This window comes from Filicampus tigris, chromosome 10 (assembly GCF_054856515.1).
Source record: "Filicampus tigris isolate MCC_2025a chromosome 10, RoL_Ftig_1.0, whole genome shotgun sequence".
NCBI lineage: Eukaryota > Metazoa > Chordata > Actinopteri > Syngnathiformes > Syngnathidae > Filicampus > Filicampus tigris.
This window is the reverse complement of record NC_141226.1, coordinates 21182778-21199021: the sequence shown is the minus strand read 5'-3', so window position 1 is coordinate 21199021 and position 16244 is coordinate 21182778. Positions and strand designations below refer to the sequence as shown.

Sequence of the window (16244 nt, the reverse complement as noted above, 5' to 3'; positions counted from 1 at the left end):
AAAATGCTTCTACTGCTTGGTTTATTTAGTGTAACCATCGGAGGCATATGACTCGCATTTTTGACACAAATTCAGTGAAATAGGAAGTCAACCCAAAGATATTTTTTTTCAAAAATATGTTCCCAGCAGGTCCACTCGTCGAAACACGGCATTCCGATAAATATTGCGTTTGTGGAATAAGTGTTAATCCACTCGTTTTTAGCCATCTCCGGGGGCGGCCATTTTGTCTTCTGTCGACTGAAAATGACATCACAACTGTTCACAACGACCAATCGCGGCTGACCTGTTTTCTGAAGCTGAGCCGTGATTGGTCGTTGTGAGCGGTTGTGATGTCATTTTCAGTCGACGGAAGACAAAATGGCCGCCCCCAGAGACGGCTAAAAACGAATGGATTAACACTTATTCCACAAACGCAATATTTATCAGAATGTCCTGTTTCAACTAGTGGGCTTGCAGAGAACATATTCTTGAAAAAAAATATGTTTGCGTAACCCAATTTTCTTGACACGAGTATGTTCGATGCAGCCCCACTAGTCTAAAAACGGCATTCTGAGTTAAGCAGCAAAATCCACCCCATCTCAGCGGGCGGCCATTTTGTCACTTGCTGTCGACTGAAAATGACATCACAACTACTCGGGGCTCAGGTAACGACCAATCATGGCTCAGCTTCAGAAAACAAATGAGCCTGCTAGCGATTAGATGCCGATGAGAGTGACAACGCAAACGGTAATAGGAAGGAATTTTAATCAAAGACGATGAACTGAAAGGCCGACATCCATCCATACACAACGTTAGATAACACAATATCCCCGGTGACAATATCGCTGGCCTGTCAGTTGACCTGATAGCGGGTTTTGCTCCAATGAGGGGAAAAAAGGCGGCATGGGAAAAGAAATGATTGGAAGCAAACATTTTAACTACAGCTTTTCCACAAATCCTGTTCTTGGGAGTCTTTCCAGACCTCGCGTTCCGATGCAGATTAAAAATCCTACACGCACACACGCCGCACACACACAAATTGCTGTCCACAGTGCGCCCTCGTAACAAGACAAGGCTCCGTCTCATTGTGTTTGGATGCTAAATGCATCTTCCTGTGTGACTTTTTGTTGTTGCATGAAGCTGCATGAAAAGATGCATGCTCACTTTGTTGCATTTGTGTGTCTTTTTACTTTTTTGGCCACATTGTGCTTGTTATTGTCACTCCCTCAACAAAGCGATTGTTTTTTTTATGGGTTTTTACACTATATAGTAAGCAATTGGCGGCACTGAAGTCAACTGGAAAATATGCGGTGTAAATAAAGAGCAGAGTCACCAACTGTTGCGGGTTGTCTGTATTTTGTGACGCTAGCTTGTTATGCCCGTAACACTGATTGTTCCAGATATCTTCTGCTTGGCTCTCAACGAAAGCGGACGCTTTTTTACGGCGTGTCATGAAAAAAAAAATACCCGTCTCCACATAGTATGTTTGAATGCGTTTGCATGTATTTGTATTTCGCATTACTGTGTGCGTTAGCATTAAGCTAGCTGACTTTGAATTAGATGAAATGATGTGGTTTTGTTGAAGTTTTTAAAAATACTATGTTGAATTTTCTTTGCTTCTTTTTTGGAGAACTGTGCAAGTAAGAGAGTGAAGACACTTAAAAAAAAAGGGTGTTTTAATGCGTTTAAATTTGTTTTAAGCACGTGGATGGGGTAAAACTGTCAGTTTGTCATTTTTAATATGATCTCTGTGTTGCGGAGGATCTGGAAAGTATCCCACGGGGGTTCATTGTAGTCGGATTATTCCTTCATTTTGTTACTCTGTCCTCTCTGCATCGCTGCTTCTTTTGCTTTAAGCGTTAACACTTTTATTTGGAAGTAAATGGAAATAGCACATCAGGTCAATATCTCGTCTTTTTCCTGTGCCCGGTTCTACCTTCTGTAAATGCCTTTCCCGTTTTCCACCTGCTGCGTTTTCCTCTCCGTCCGCAGCACGCCTCCTTTCCAGGGGAGTGTGGTGCAGGTTACGCAATCTACTGTACACAAGGGAGGGGTGCAGCGACAACAAATGCCGCTTGGTAGAAGAAACTCGATCGCGTCATCTGTCCGAGCAGTCCACGTGCGGCACGATACGGCGCCGAATTGTCACGGCGATTGACCTGCTTGTTTATATTCGTGCAATCATTTACGATAACACACCTCGTGCCTCGTTCTCTCCCCCCCCCCCCCCACCTTTTCATGTTGTCTCTGTGCGAGCATAAACGCCTGCCAAGCTGATTTTCATCTTCAGGAGCAGACATCTGGAGACCCCCCCCCCCCCGCCTCCTGGTCCTCCCCCCATCGCCAACTTGATCATCTCATCTCTGTCATGATTACACTTTGCCTTGTTGACCTGCGATGATGTAACCACTTTTTTTGGCAGCGGACTCTCCCCTCGCCCCGAGCATAATATTCTTCATCTTTCTGAGATCTGCTGCCCCCCCCCCCCCGCCCCCACACCCTCTCCCCCTCTCAGACTCTGCCATCAGTATTAAAAGTCCTAATCTTGTTTCTAAAGCCATTCCCAGCACTCGCTCAATAGGACTAAATAGGTTTGGGGGATGGATTTTGGAATGTTCCCAGATGATTTTGCGCTCCAGCTGTATGGCCTTAAGATAGTCTTGAGACATTAGTCTGTGTTACCCTGTCAAGTAACAACTGCGGATGGCCTGTGGCATTTAGCAGCCTCCAGGGAGGGGCGACAATCCACTATCCATACATTATTCGTATATTATTTAGGAACATGTTTTCTTCTTAATTCAACTTCAGAATCGTTTGAAACCAGTTCTTATTCTGTTTTTTTTTTTTTTTTTTTTGAAAGGGGACGTCAACCCAAACATATTTTCTTCTGGAATGTGTTCTATGCAAGCCCACTAGTCCAAACACGTCATTCTGATTAATATTGCGTTTGTGGAGTAATTGTTAATCCACCCCTTTTTAGCTTGGGGGCGGCCATTTTGTCACTTCTGTCAACTGAAAATGACATCACGGTTGCTCAGGGCTCAGGTAATGACCAATCACAGCTCACCTGTGTTCTGAAGCTGAGCCATGATTGGTCGTTATCCGAGCCCTGAGCAGCTGTGATGTCATTTTCAGTCGACAGACGTGACAAAATGGCCGCCCCCTGAGATGGCTAAAAAGGGGTCGATTTTGCTGCTTAACTCATATTCCACAAACGCAATATTAATCAGAATGTCGTGTTTCAACTAGTGGGCCTGCTGGGAACATATTCTTGAAAAAAAAAAAAAAAAAAAACATCTTTGGGTTGATTTTCCTCCTTTTAGTAGAAATCAGATTGCATGATCTGAAATCGGGGCCGATCACATAATTGTCAGCTGATTGGTACCGGCTGAAAAAGATCGGATAATAATAATAAAAAAAAAAAGCTCGATTTTTAAAGGTCACAAAGTGACAAAATAATCCTGAGGTACAAAGATATTGCAAAATGGAAGAGCAATACTCTAGCGTAGTTTTGTACTCCCTCCCCAAAAACAGCCCTTTCAACACACGTTTGTAGCTCGGAAAAAAAATAAAAATAAAAATAAGAGGCACGGGGTGAGATGTGGAAACATTTTGCGTACAAGTCCGATAGTCAGGGCAAGCCGAAAGATACTACAAACTAAATGCCTAAAGCCTGATGTAAAGGTCAGGTCGCGTGTGTGTCAATGCGGAGACATGCCAACGAAAGACATTTAAAAAAGAATGACCATGTAAATGAATACATTCAAGGATATCGCGGCAACCCTTGACGTCATTCCAAACAACCACCGTGGCCATTTCAGCATTCCAAATCAGGTCCCATTTCTACGGACTGGGCAGCCAGAGTTCCGGGGTTAGGTTACATAAATGGAAATGGAGAAAAATGATGTTAGCTTAGCCTCTTGAGCTGGACACTGAAGTATTACGCAAGCACTCAGTGTGGCTCAAATTGGTCTCCTTGCCAAAAGGGAAAAACAGAAACTTATTGTTCTCCTCCATTCATGTTTTTCTGCATGTCTGACTGATGTGTTTTATGGGGTGTGGTGTTTTAGTTTCTATTTGGTACTACTTTGAAGTGGAAAACCAAGGTGAGTAGTGCTGAGTCGATAAGTGCTATGCACCGGAGAAGTTACATTAGTGAGTGCTTTTGCAAACAATACCAAAACATTATTATTTCATCACTTTTTTGTCCGTTCTTTCATCTTCTTGCTAAGAACCCGGATTGGTAAGGAAACGCCATTTCGCAAGGTCAAAACAATAGCTTGACACACCTGCCGATTACTTGAACTATGAACAGAAGGTTTTAGTCACATGCTGTCGTTTCTTGCTTTGCTGGTTTGTTTGTTGCGCGAAAAAAACATGTGTTCCATGATGACGGTTGTTTTCGTGTGCCAGTGCGCGAGTTTGCCTAACGAGAATATCCTGATCATTTTCTCTCAAACCTGATTTTACGATTACGATTTCTTTGTAAAATAAAAAAAGATATAAGTTATTTTGAATGTCTTTTATTTCAACTGAATTTTTCTTTCTTTGAACTCAAAATGCCAGTCAATTTAGTTTAATACACACAGAACAAACATGGTAGCCATGGATGTTGTTGTTGTTGTTGTTGTTGTTATCGGACTGCGCGCTCGTGGGAGGAAGCGGAAATGCAGAGGAATTTACGGTGGCTTGGATGCACCAAAAATAAAAAAAATCGAACGTACCGATTCGAACGTTTTTAACATCGTTTTACCCCGAAAATTCGTTTTCGGTTCAAAATCGCTTAATCGAGCAGCCCTAGCGCGAGTCAGGCTTCGTTTTTTTTTTTTATTTGCACGACCGAACGCTCCTCTCGAATCGGCCACGTTTGCCCGTGCGAGTCATCCCACGATCGCCGTCGGTGCTAGCCTTCGCTTCGCCCGGTGTTCCGCCTGGCGACCATTTTGGGCCCGTGGTCGTTCTTTCATCGAGTGCGCAGTCAGAGTCAGCTCCGCGGCGCAGTCGCCTGAAAGAGGAATGGGGAGCTAGCGTGAGAGAAAGCGAGTGAGCTTTTCTCTTGGATCCCGCCTGCTAAATTCCTCCGCCGTTCACCGTGGCAACCCTTCGCATCACTCACCTGCGGGCAAATTGAATGTCATTCATTCCTCTTTCCGTTTTCCAGCAAGCCGCCCGCATTGAAAGAGCGGCTGCTTTTCCCCACGGGACGGGTCTTCTCCAAGAGCCTGATTCTTTTATTGCGTGAGTGTGTCCGCAGCTTCTCATTTGGCGGCTGTCCCTGAAACCAGAAAGGTCACAAATATTTATCTTCCTCAAAGGTGGGGGATTAGGTGGTGTTGAGAGGGAAGCCCGGCATCTATGTCAGCCTGAGGGACTTGAAATTCAAATAGGAAGTAGGCTTGGCTCAGTGAGAACGGACATAATTGTTGAGTTGCGGTTCTCCTGCCGAACGGCCCGTTTCAGCTTTTCCCGGCACAGGCCCACCCGGGTTGACAAGACTGCCCACCCAGTGGGATTCATGAGAGAAAAATTAAAAAAAAAAGACATTTTTAGTAAATTATTAAATTATTTTTGAATTTGTGTTTCGTTGTGTTTTTGTTTTGTTTTATTGAATATTAAGAATGGCATAATTGTGGTTGTCTAAGGAAGATCTGCGCTTCACGTGATTCAGTCTGCCATTTTATTTGAATATACGATGTGTCAGGACGGGAGGATTGTGTGAAGTGAGAGAATTTTACCCGGCTCACCCATTAGCCACGTTCCGGCTCCGCCCCCTGGACGCAACCCTTCCATTCCCATTGAGAAATGACAAAAGGCAAATGACAAATGAATAATAATTGTTTTTGCTCTAACGTGGCCGGTAAGCCGTTGCAAGGTGGGATGAGTCAAGCTCGTCAAAGAAAGACGGAACGCGGCGATAAGGCGTTATTGTCTCGGAGGCTGACTCACTCTTTCCGAGCAGCGCCGCTGCTGTCAGCCGCTCAGTGGCACAGGCTGCGAAACACAAGTTCACATCAGTACAGACTTACTGTCCTGTTTTGGAACACCTTTCGGGAAGGCTACTTCCAACTGGACATTCGTGGTAGAATGAACGAAAGAATGAAATGAAAGATCATTCTCAAAAGCTTTTGTATTGTCACACCAAGTGGTGCAGGCGGGAATGTGTAGGCCGGATTTAATCAAGCAATAAATTGCCTGTTATCACTCATGGCGAAACAACAATATAAACAATAATGTTAATGACATTTTTTTGGATGTCTTTATGTCGATATTAACTAGCGATTCCCAACCTGTGTTTCGTGGCACATCGTTGTGCGTTGATAGCTGTTCAAGGAGACATTTTTAGTTTGACCTAATTGGTCCCAAAATTATCATTTTTGTTGGATTTCATTATAATAAGGAAGCAACAATTCAGATGCTAATGTTTATGTTAAACCCTAGTTAAAGGGGAAGTCAACCCAAACTTTTTTCTACCCAGAATTTGTTCCGTGCAGAGTTAAGAAGCAAAAATGCACCCGTTTTTAGCCATCTCCTGGTGGCGGCCATTTTGTCACTTCTGTCGACTGAAAATGACATCACAACCGCTCGGGGCTCAGATAACGGCCAATCACGGCTCAGCTTCGGAAAACAGGTCCGACGTGATTGGTCGTTACCTGAGCCCTGAGCAACTGTGATGTCATTTTCAGTCGTGACAAAAGTGACAAAATGGCCGCCCCCAGAGATGGCTAAAAACGGGCAAATGACCATGACCAGTGGCCCAATGAAAGTCTACTGAAAAGTGGAACAGTATGAACCCAAAAAGACGCTTTTTTTTTTAAAATAGAATCAAACTCTGCTTCTAGTGGCAACAGTCGTTTTGAACTAAGCTAGGAAACATGGATAGGTTTTGGTTCAAAAATGACCTCTCTTGTTTACCTTGTGTCTGCATATATATGCCCACTTCACTGTTATGTCACCCACGAGTTTATTTTGATGAGCTGGTCGTTCCAAAGGCCATTCACTGAGTAATGCAAAACAGTTCCCACGTCTGGTTCAAATTGAGGTGGAGGTGAGTGCCAGTGGAATTAGTCTTGTCCTCAACCCGGTCATTATGCATGTTGGCCCCGAGTACCGCATTACATAATGAGGAGCGGTAAATTCTTGTAAAGACCTTTTTTTTAAAGTTTTGCTCAAAGAAAGCTACTTATGAAACAAAACACTTGTAGACAATTGTGTGTGCGTGTTGGATTTTTTTTTTTTAGGCTAACGTCGCTTATTTGTCGCCACCAGCGTCTCCCCAGTTAAAGGCAACCAGGGGCAATTCCAGTGCTCCAAGCTGGGCGACCTATTACATAGTGTAGCATCCGACCAGATATTTTTGGAACTGCTTCAAAAGCGGCTGTATTTCTCCAGTCACAAGACTAGTGCAAAACATGTGACTTCCAGTTCAAGTAATATTATGTAATATTTTTGAAATAATGTTTCAATTTGAATGTTCTCCATGTGTTTGGGTGGAGTCCTTTCAGAGACTTAATCCGGTTTAATTTGGCCCGTGCAACATGGCAGTTGGTGTCAATTTGAACGTGAATGGTTATTGGGGTTAGACCCCCGCACATGCCCCCCCCCCACCCACCCCATCCCTTTACATTAAAGGGGAAGTCCAAACACTGATTTGTATTGCATTTGTGGAATATCAATTCAGAGTAAAATCCTCCTGATTTTGTCAATCTCAGGGGGCGGCCATTTTGTGAGTTCTTTCGACTGAAAATGACATCACAGTTGCTAAGGGCAATGCCCAATCATCACACCCTTTTAAAAAACAGGTGAACCGTGATTGGTCATTACCTGAGCCCGCAGCAACTGTGATGTCATTTTTAGTCGACAAAAAGTGGCGAAATGGCCGCGCCTGACATAATATTAGTCAATAAACGCAATATTAATCAGAATGCCGTGTTTCAACCAGTGGACCTGCTGAGAACATACTCTTGAAAAAAATACGTTTGGGTTGACATTTGTTTTTTTAAGCTCATGATTTTTTTTTTTTTAAGGGGAGCCAAACTTTGCTGCTTGACTGTGACTGTGTTCAGGCTGTGACACAATGTCACCGCGGAGAGTCGAGATCTCTTCCTCTTGTAGGGATCGATATGCTTGATCACCCATAAAGCTCCCAGAGTGGGAACATCCCCATCCGTCAAACTGGACGATCACGCCAAGGTCAGAGAGGAAAGCTGGTGACATTTAGCGGCTGGCACATTGAAGGCCAAACAGGCGTTAACCAACCAATGTTTGGATCAGTACCAGTATCTCTCTTTCAAGGGGAAAGTCAACCTACACTTTTTTTTTTTCAAGAATATGTTCTGTGCAGGCCCACTAGTTGAATCAAGGCATTTGTGGAACATGAGTTAAGCAGCAAAATCCACCCGTTTTTAGCCATCTCTGGGGGCGGCCATTTTGTCACTTCTGTCGACTGGAAATGACATCACAGTTGCTCAGGGAGCGGTCAATCATAGCTCAGCTTCAGAAAACATGTGAGCTGTGATTGATCATTACCTGAGCCCTGAGCAACTGTGATGTCATTTCCAGTCGACAGAAGTGACAAAATGGCCGCCACCGGAGATGGCTAGAAACGAGTGAATTTTGCTGCTTAACTCTGTTCCACCAACGCAATATTAATCAAAATGCCGTGTTTAGACTAGCGGGCCTGCATAGAGCATATTCTTGAAAAAAAAGAAAGGGTTGTGTTGACTTTGATTGTCGATTGTGTTTATGGAATAACAGCAGACGCATTTGCAGATGAGTTGCTTTAATTCCATTGGCTCCTTTTATGCATTTCAAGTGTGTCACCCTGATACTGACGTGTCCTCATATAGTCCGCCATTGAAGCAAGAAGGCTATCTTCCTAAATTATATAACCGCTTTGCGGGAGCGGCGAGTGGAGGTGGCGCGGATTAATCACAGATTAAATGAAGGACACGTTGATACGATCAGTTTTCTTGCTGAATCGTGCCCTTGCTGGGCCGCTGCTCCGTTGATTGACTGTCAGATGAAAACACTGCCACTTCAAAGAAGCACGAGTTAGACGGGTAGTGTGGCGGCGCACAGCCTGTGTTGGAAAAGGCCTGATGGAAAAACACAATACATAGCGCGAGCTCTGCCACTGACTCGGAGTGCCTGTAATGAATATGACAACATGAGACAAAGAAGAAGCTGTTGACACAAAATGTGGCAGCAAATGGGATGCATTTCACCTCGTGTAGATTGTCTGACCTCAAAGGGTATTTGGGATGGGCATCGTTTCCGCGATGACTATGAGGAGAATAAAATGGGGAGTTTGCAATTCCAATTTTCAAGAATATGTTCTATGCAGGCCCACTGGTTGAAACACGGCATTCTGATTAATATTGTTTTTGTGGAATATGAGTAAAGCAGCAAAATCCACTCGTTTTTTTTTAGCCATCTCAGGGGGCGGCCATTTTGTCACTTCTGGCAACTGAAAATGACATCACAACTGCTCAGGTAACGACCAGCCCTGAGCAACTGTGATGTCATTTTCAGTGGACAGAAGTGACAAAATGGCCGCCCCCTGAGATGGCTAAAAACGGGTGGATTAACTCTTAGTCCACAAACGCAATATGAATCATGGAACGTATTCTTGAAAAAAAGATGTCTGGGTTGACTTCCTCTTATTACAAGATGTTTTTGAAAATTCCAATTAAAGTATAAAATCACAGTAACAAAATCCAGTCTAAAAATATTCTGGATCAAAATCCCTAACACACACTCTTGTGGAAGTTGTTCAGCAAAGTGGAGACTAACTTGATATATTTTTTCCATTTTAACTTGCAATAGGTGTGTGATGGCCGTGTCAAGCTAACGTTTCATTTTTCGATTGGCTTTCCCGACTGTGCATCTGAAATTTGGCCTGGAAACCAGCACATTGCATTTGACTCCAGTATTTGAGCCTCGACTCTGCCAGAAGCCTATTGATCGGAGCTGTGTTGATTTCAGATTCCGTGTATCTCACACGCACGCACACGCGTGCACACACACACACACAGACGCACGCTCACATGTCTGTCTCCCACACTCGCTCTCACCCCTCAACAGCTTACCCACTTTGCCTGACGGCTTCACGATAATGTACTTCGAGGCAATCTTGATCTGATTGTTTTTTTTTTTTCTTCTTTTTCTTCAAGCAGTGCCTTGACCTTGGTGAGGACAACAGATTCCGCAGATTTGTGTTTTTATGTGTTTTGGGTGGTTAGCCAGGAAATAGAAATAGCACACAAATGGGGAAAAAAAAAAAAACACAAACAGAGAAGTGCTGCAAATATTCGACTTTCAGTATTTCACAATTTGCCAGTTCAAGGAAGAATAAATCCTAATGTGGGTGGCTTTCAAAACCTTTTATTGCTGGAAAAAAAAAAAAAGAGAAATCTAGCTACCTTTTCTTATTGGCATTTATTAAGCCCCTGTGTCTGTGACCTGCTCTTTTTGGATCCAAGGGAAGCTTGGAGCACTACACAGTGGGTGATTCATGCAATGGAGTCCTTCCAAAAGTACTCTCAAAGACACACGCACGCACGCGCGCGCGCGCGCACACACGCACGCAGTGGCTGTCACAGGGCCCACTTAATTATTCAGTCTCTGATTATCTTGCATACCTGCTTGCGCAACTGAGGTTGCTTTGTCAAGGGGCAGAAATTCATCACAAGGTTTGATGCTTTTTGAGAGAATTTCATGTGACCTCGACGCTGACGCAACCTGTCTGGAGCATCTGAAACACCTTGAAAAAGTTCCAAATCAGTGATACGGGGATGTTTTTTAGAGGATCAAACGCCCACACTAAAAGCAGAAAGCGGTAAACTCTCATCGCCACGTATAAAGTCAATATGTGACATGGCGGCAGTGGGATGGGGGCCATTTTTTTTCTGAAGTAAATTCCTAGCATCTTCAAAGGCAATCTGGGTTTCCTCCTTTTTACTTTACTTTTCTACTTTTGTCTTTCAGTTGTCCCCTTTTGTCTTTTTTTTTTTTTTTTTTCAAATCCATAATTGGTTTGCTTTGACATTTTTCCCATTATCCTCCATTTGCAATTTCATCTCACCACACCACTTTTGACTTTAACTTTAAAAAAAATTTTTTTTATTGTTTTTATGAAATCTTTATGTGTCCTTGCCATGGTGGTTCATCACTCTCCATTCTGAGTGGAAGTACAAATACTTGTGTACAAAACAACTTTGGTTATATACAAACCCAATTCGATGTGCGGTGCTCAGTCGCCTGGTGTGCAATGTTTTTTTTTTTCACAAGGTCCGCTTCGGTCGCGTTTGGCGGCGTTGCCAGGCGTGGCTTTATGCTCACCAATTTACATGTTAAACAAAGCGATAACACGTATAGTTGTTGACATTCGCAGTGGTTGCATGAGTTGAGCAGAGGGCAAGCCCACATCCTGTAGCCTTGTTGCGTGTGAACATCATCTTTCATCATGGCCCTGGCCTCTCTCTCTCTATCTCTCTCTCTCCTCTACTTTGTAGCGAAACCAATCTTGGACAGGCATAAATACCCAGCGTGCCTCTGACATCATGGAGTTTCCACTGCGGCTGGCTTGGCTGACTTTCGTGATAGCAGCTTTGATATTTCACTTTGCTGGCTCGCTTGCAGGGGTTCCCCGCCCGCCTACTGACCGTAGATGGGCTTTTGAGCTGCTGTTTGTGTGGAGGGGGCGCCATATGATAGCTCAATGCGCTCATCAAACACAGTTCTAACATGTTCAGTGCAAGAGGCAAGAAAGTGATCTTCCCCATCGGGACTTTTTTTTTTTCTCGTTTATTTTTAAAACAGGGACAGTGGGACGTTAATCAACATTTACGTAAATGCGATGGTTTTAGCTAAAAGGCTAGTTTCCAACTGTAGTCTCCCGTGCCAGGTGTCAAATGCGGCAGCTGAAAAATAAAATGACATCATCAGTTAATATAAAAACACTAGGGCTGTCAAAGTTAAAGCGTTAACTATGGAGATTAATTTGAATTTTATAACGCATTGAAAAAAATTAACTCAGTTAACTCAGTTTGATTTACTTCCCGTGGCACCTTCCCTCTGCTCACTTTGCAGCCAAACTGTCACAAAGACCTTTACGTTGTCTTACTTTAAAAAGTTGCTCGATGGCTCATTGGAGTGATCCAAAATAAATGCAAAGCCAAATCCAAATACAATATTAGTTGTACGTCTTTGGTGTATCATTCAACAGTTGTATTTCACCGGAAAATAATCGTATTCAAGGGTCGAAGAAAGCTATTAGAAGAAAGCTATTAGAACAGTCTTTGAATCAAAATATAGTTTTATTTTTTTTCTATATTAATTCTAAGATTTTACTCAAGTAAATGTCAGTTCCAAGCTTTGTAAAGAAGATACGATTAATCGCGATTGATTATGGAAAATGTTGCGATTAATTAGTTTAAAAATTTTAATCGTCTGACAGCACTAAAAAACACATAATAGTATACAGAAAGACACGTTACATTACGAACACATTACTACCACAAAACGAGCCGCGTTACAATAGCAGCAGGCAGGACGCGCAAACCCCCCCCCCCAAGTAAAAACGTCATTCAACTTTAAAGATTCATTTATTGAATTGAAAACTTTTTTCCCTCTACTATGACGAATGCTATACGTGGAAACTATCCACCTTAATCCTGAGGGCTCTCATGTACAAACAATTATGGGAGACACCGAAAGTAGCGGTGAGCTATTTGCTACAACGGCTAGCAGCTAACGTTAGCAAACAACCCCACAGCCTGGACCTTTCCTCTCCATGCCACTTCCAGTGTATTTTCTTTCCCTTTTACTTTCATACTTGCTGAACCGAGGTACCCTGAAGTCTCGCGAGCTTTGTTCATGTTACGTTGGCGCATGTTAGATTCATTAAAACTCTAAACTTGTCTGTAACACAAGGCACAAACGCCCTGACCCCGGAACCGATTCCAGAAACTCTGGCAGAGGAGGTGGATGTTCACCACAGTTAGTTGTTGCCAAAGTGGTGAGTGATATGACTTTTCACATTTTCCATCCCTTGACAGGGATGCGTGCTCAAACGGTGATACGACACCTCTAACTTTAGTCTCTCTCTATGCCACTCAAGGTAATCCTGTTATGATGCACTCTTGGCCTGTTCGAGAGCTTAGCTTCCATGCTCGCATCTGAGAAGCTAAAGGCTTTCATAGGACTTGTGATGTTGCTTTAATTATATGCAAACTCCATTAAGTACTATTTGCACCAATGAACTTTAATGTCAGGTTATCAGAGATGTTTGTTGTATTTTGATTACCTTGTCACGAGAAAGTCTGCGACTCCTTCCCGCAAATGACAACCACGATAATATACACATTGCCCGAGCAATAAAACTCTGACAGTGTCATTATCCGGATTTTTGATAAAAGCTTTTTATTAGATGTCAAAAATGTGTGCAGGTGTACCTAATGACGCGTCCGGTGAGTCATAATGTGTGTTTGCGCGCGGGCTGAAAGTGCACCGGCAAGGGCTGATGTCATAGACATAAAATAGGGTTAGTGCCCTTCATGACAGCCTGGCAACCAAAATTGTCGTGACAACCTGCTTGAACGAGACGGAATGTGATTCCCCTTCCTCCCTGTAGAGCACAGGGATGAAAAAAAAAAAAGGACACACACACACACGGCTGTGTTATCTGGGAGAACCCTTTGGAAACAATGGGTGGAGTTCCAAAGTGGTCTGGGAGCACCGCATATAGCATGCATTCAAACTCCCATGAGTGTCCTCATTATCTGAATAGATTAGTTGATGATAGCCAAAATGTTGCACGCTATTTCGAGTTGGCTGTTGAAGATTTTGCAGGATGTACAGTGGATATCAAACGTCGAATTGAAGCATCAAAGCGCTAACAAGCACAGCTGCACGTTGACAGCCGAGGTGTCAATGCCGATGGGTGCCACAGTCGCACCTGTCTGACATCCTGCCGTAAAAAAAAAAAAATGTTCACAACAGTAAGAGAAATTCACATTTGATGATATTATTGTGCCAAATTTGTGAGTTTGTGGGACCGTGACAGGTGAACTTTGATACACTTTGACATCAGACAAGAAAAGTATTGAGATGTGACATTGAATGCGATATACCTCTATATTGATACATATTTTGTCCCAGCAATATCATTTCAATCAAAACATCCCTGTATCGACTATGAACACATTCAACCGTATTCGTAGCATAAGTATACAATGTCTTCCTCCCCTTGCCCGTCAGCCTTTTTCTTCCTCCTCCTCCTACTCCTGCCTCTCCTGCCTCTCATCTGATCTTAAATGTGAGAGGCTGCATTTTCCTCCTCGCCAAAATCCCTCCAAATCTCATGACGCCAATCAAGCTGCCCGCGCCCACCGCTCGCCACCACGGACACTCGAGCAAATAACGCGTTAGCGCACGTCATCCGCTCTTCATATTCTTTGACTATGAATCCACTTGCAGTTAAAATAGTCCAATTCGAACACAGTACATCCCATGTTACAACTTCCTATTCGTTCCCTCGCTCTCCTCAAAGTGGACAAATGCGCTCTCGTGCCGCAATTGCTCCGCTAACGTAATCCCGCCACTCTGACAAAAAAAATGTCGATGTATATGCGGTCTAAAGCCAGAGGCGTCGCGCAGTGATGGCGTCAGTGCCCCGAGTGGCTCTCAGCGCCAAATCACCGTTAGTGGCACTTGGCATCCACTCGCATGACTCGCGTGACGCCGAGCACCCTCTGATCGCTGCGGCAACCGCCGTGGTTTCCCCCACGCATGACCTTGAGACAATAACAAGGGAAGGCCGGCGTCAGCTGAAAGCCGCTCGTTGAGCCGTGCGCCGCCAATTGGCAGGAGCGACTCGCCGCTGCGTTGGGGCGCGGCGCCGTGCCGGTTTGAAGTGAAAGTTGAAAGTTCGCTCGCGTTTTGCTGACTCGAGTGCGCGGACTGAATATGTAATTGAGGTAAAAGCAACAGTGCCAAAAAGGTCAAATTGAAGTGAGTCATTTTATTGGAGGCTTCTACGGTGGAGAAGTTCAGCTAATATTTATTCATAGAGTATAAATCAAGAGGATGATGACCTTCTCGCCAGATATACTGAAAATGCGGTGGTGCATTTTTGCTTGAATATTTTATAACAGCTTTCTTAGCTTTTGGTGCTAAGTAGGTTAGCGCTACTATGGTTGTTGGACTTTTGGGTAAATCCTATTTTACTCATTTCTTAAAGGGGAAGTCAGCCCAATTTTTTTTTTTTTTTTTCAAGAATACGTTTAATGCAAGTCCAGTAGTTGAAACGAGGCATTCTGATAAATATTTCGTTTGTGGAATAAGTGTTAATCCACTCGTTTTTAGCCATCACAGGGGGCGTCCATTTTGTCTTCTGTCGGCTGAAAATGACATCACAACTGCTCACAACGACCAATCACGGCTCAGATTCAGAAAACAGGTCAGCACTTCATCGCTAGGCCCTACGGATCAGTGTATGTGGCGCATGCAGTAGCATTCAAAATGGCTGGCAGACTCATTTTTGGAAATATTGCAGGAAGCTCATCCAAAGACCCAGCTATTTGTACACAACATATCTTTGGAATAATTATCGGTTTCATTTTAACGCTTCGGCTTACTGATCCAAGAAGTCATTTTGTGGTTTCGCGGACGCTCATACACACCGTGCTGTGCAGATGGAGCTTCAACGGAGGATCAGTGTGTTTGGAGCACAGACGGGAGGATTTGATTTGACTCCTTTTCAAAAGAGGCGTTGAGGAAATTTGAACTTCCTCCTTGCTCGCCGACAACCTGCTTCTCTCAGTTTTCTTCTTCACACTCCTCTTTTCAACTCCTCATTCCCACCTTCGTCTTTGCTCACCCGCTCAAGTCAGCGAGACGTGCGATTGTGCCGGTGGGATGTCGTGCGTCCGTTTGTCGGATGCAGGTCCGCCCGTTTGCTCCGCAGTCACGACTCCGCTGTGTTTTTGCCGCAAAGCTGAAGCTGCGTTTGGGCGTTATATTATTCTTTTTTTTTTTTTTTTTTTTTTTTTTTTAATAAGTGGAACTGACACAGATACGAGATAAGGAGGAGGAGGAGGAGGGAGCCAAACAAGGGAGGAAAAACTCCCTGAGTGGTGGAGGGAGTTTGAAGGGAAAAAGGAGGGAGCCTCAACACAGGGAAGAGGAGGGGGCGGGGAGAAAAAGCGTGACGGCGCGGAAAAACGGAGAGAAAAGGAAGGAGACAGCAGCCTAATGAGCAGCTC

General features: G+C 43.8%; 2 long non-coding RNA genes across 2 annotated transcripts in view; one reads left to right on the top strand and one right to left on the bottom strand.

The window, feature by feature from the left end:
- LOC147141278 (uncharacterized) overlaps positions 1-13362 on the top strand; it is a 25527-nt gene extending 12165 nt beyond the window's left edge. Inside the window, exons 3-4 of the long non-coding RNA XR_015088462.1 lie at positions 12913-12997; positions 13100-13362. This is a non-coding gene — a long non-coding RNA (uncharacterized LOC147141278). The remainder of the gene's footprint in view (positions 1-12912; positions 12998-13099) is intronic.
- On the bottom strand, positions 4599-16244 carry LOC147141277 (uncharacterized). The gene is made up of 3 exons (XR_015088464.1): positions 15663-16244; positions 5096-5254; positions 4599-4984 (listed from the first exon to the last, which is right to left on the bottom strand). It is a non-coding gene; the product is annotated as an uncharacterized LOC147141277 (long non-coding RNA).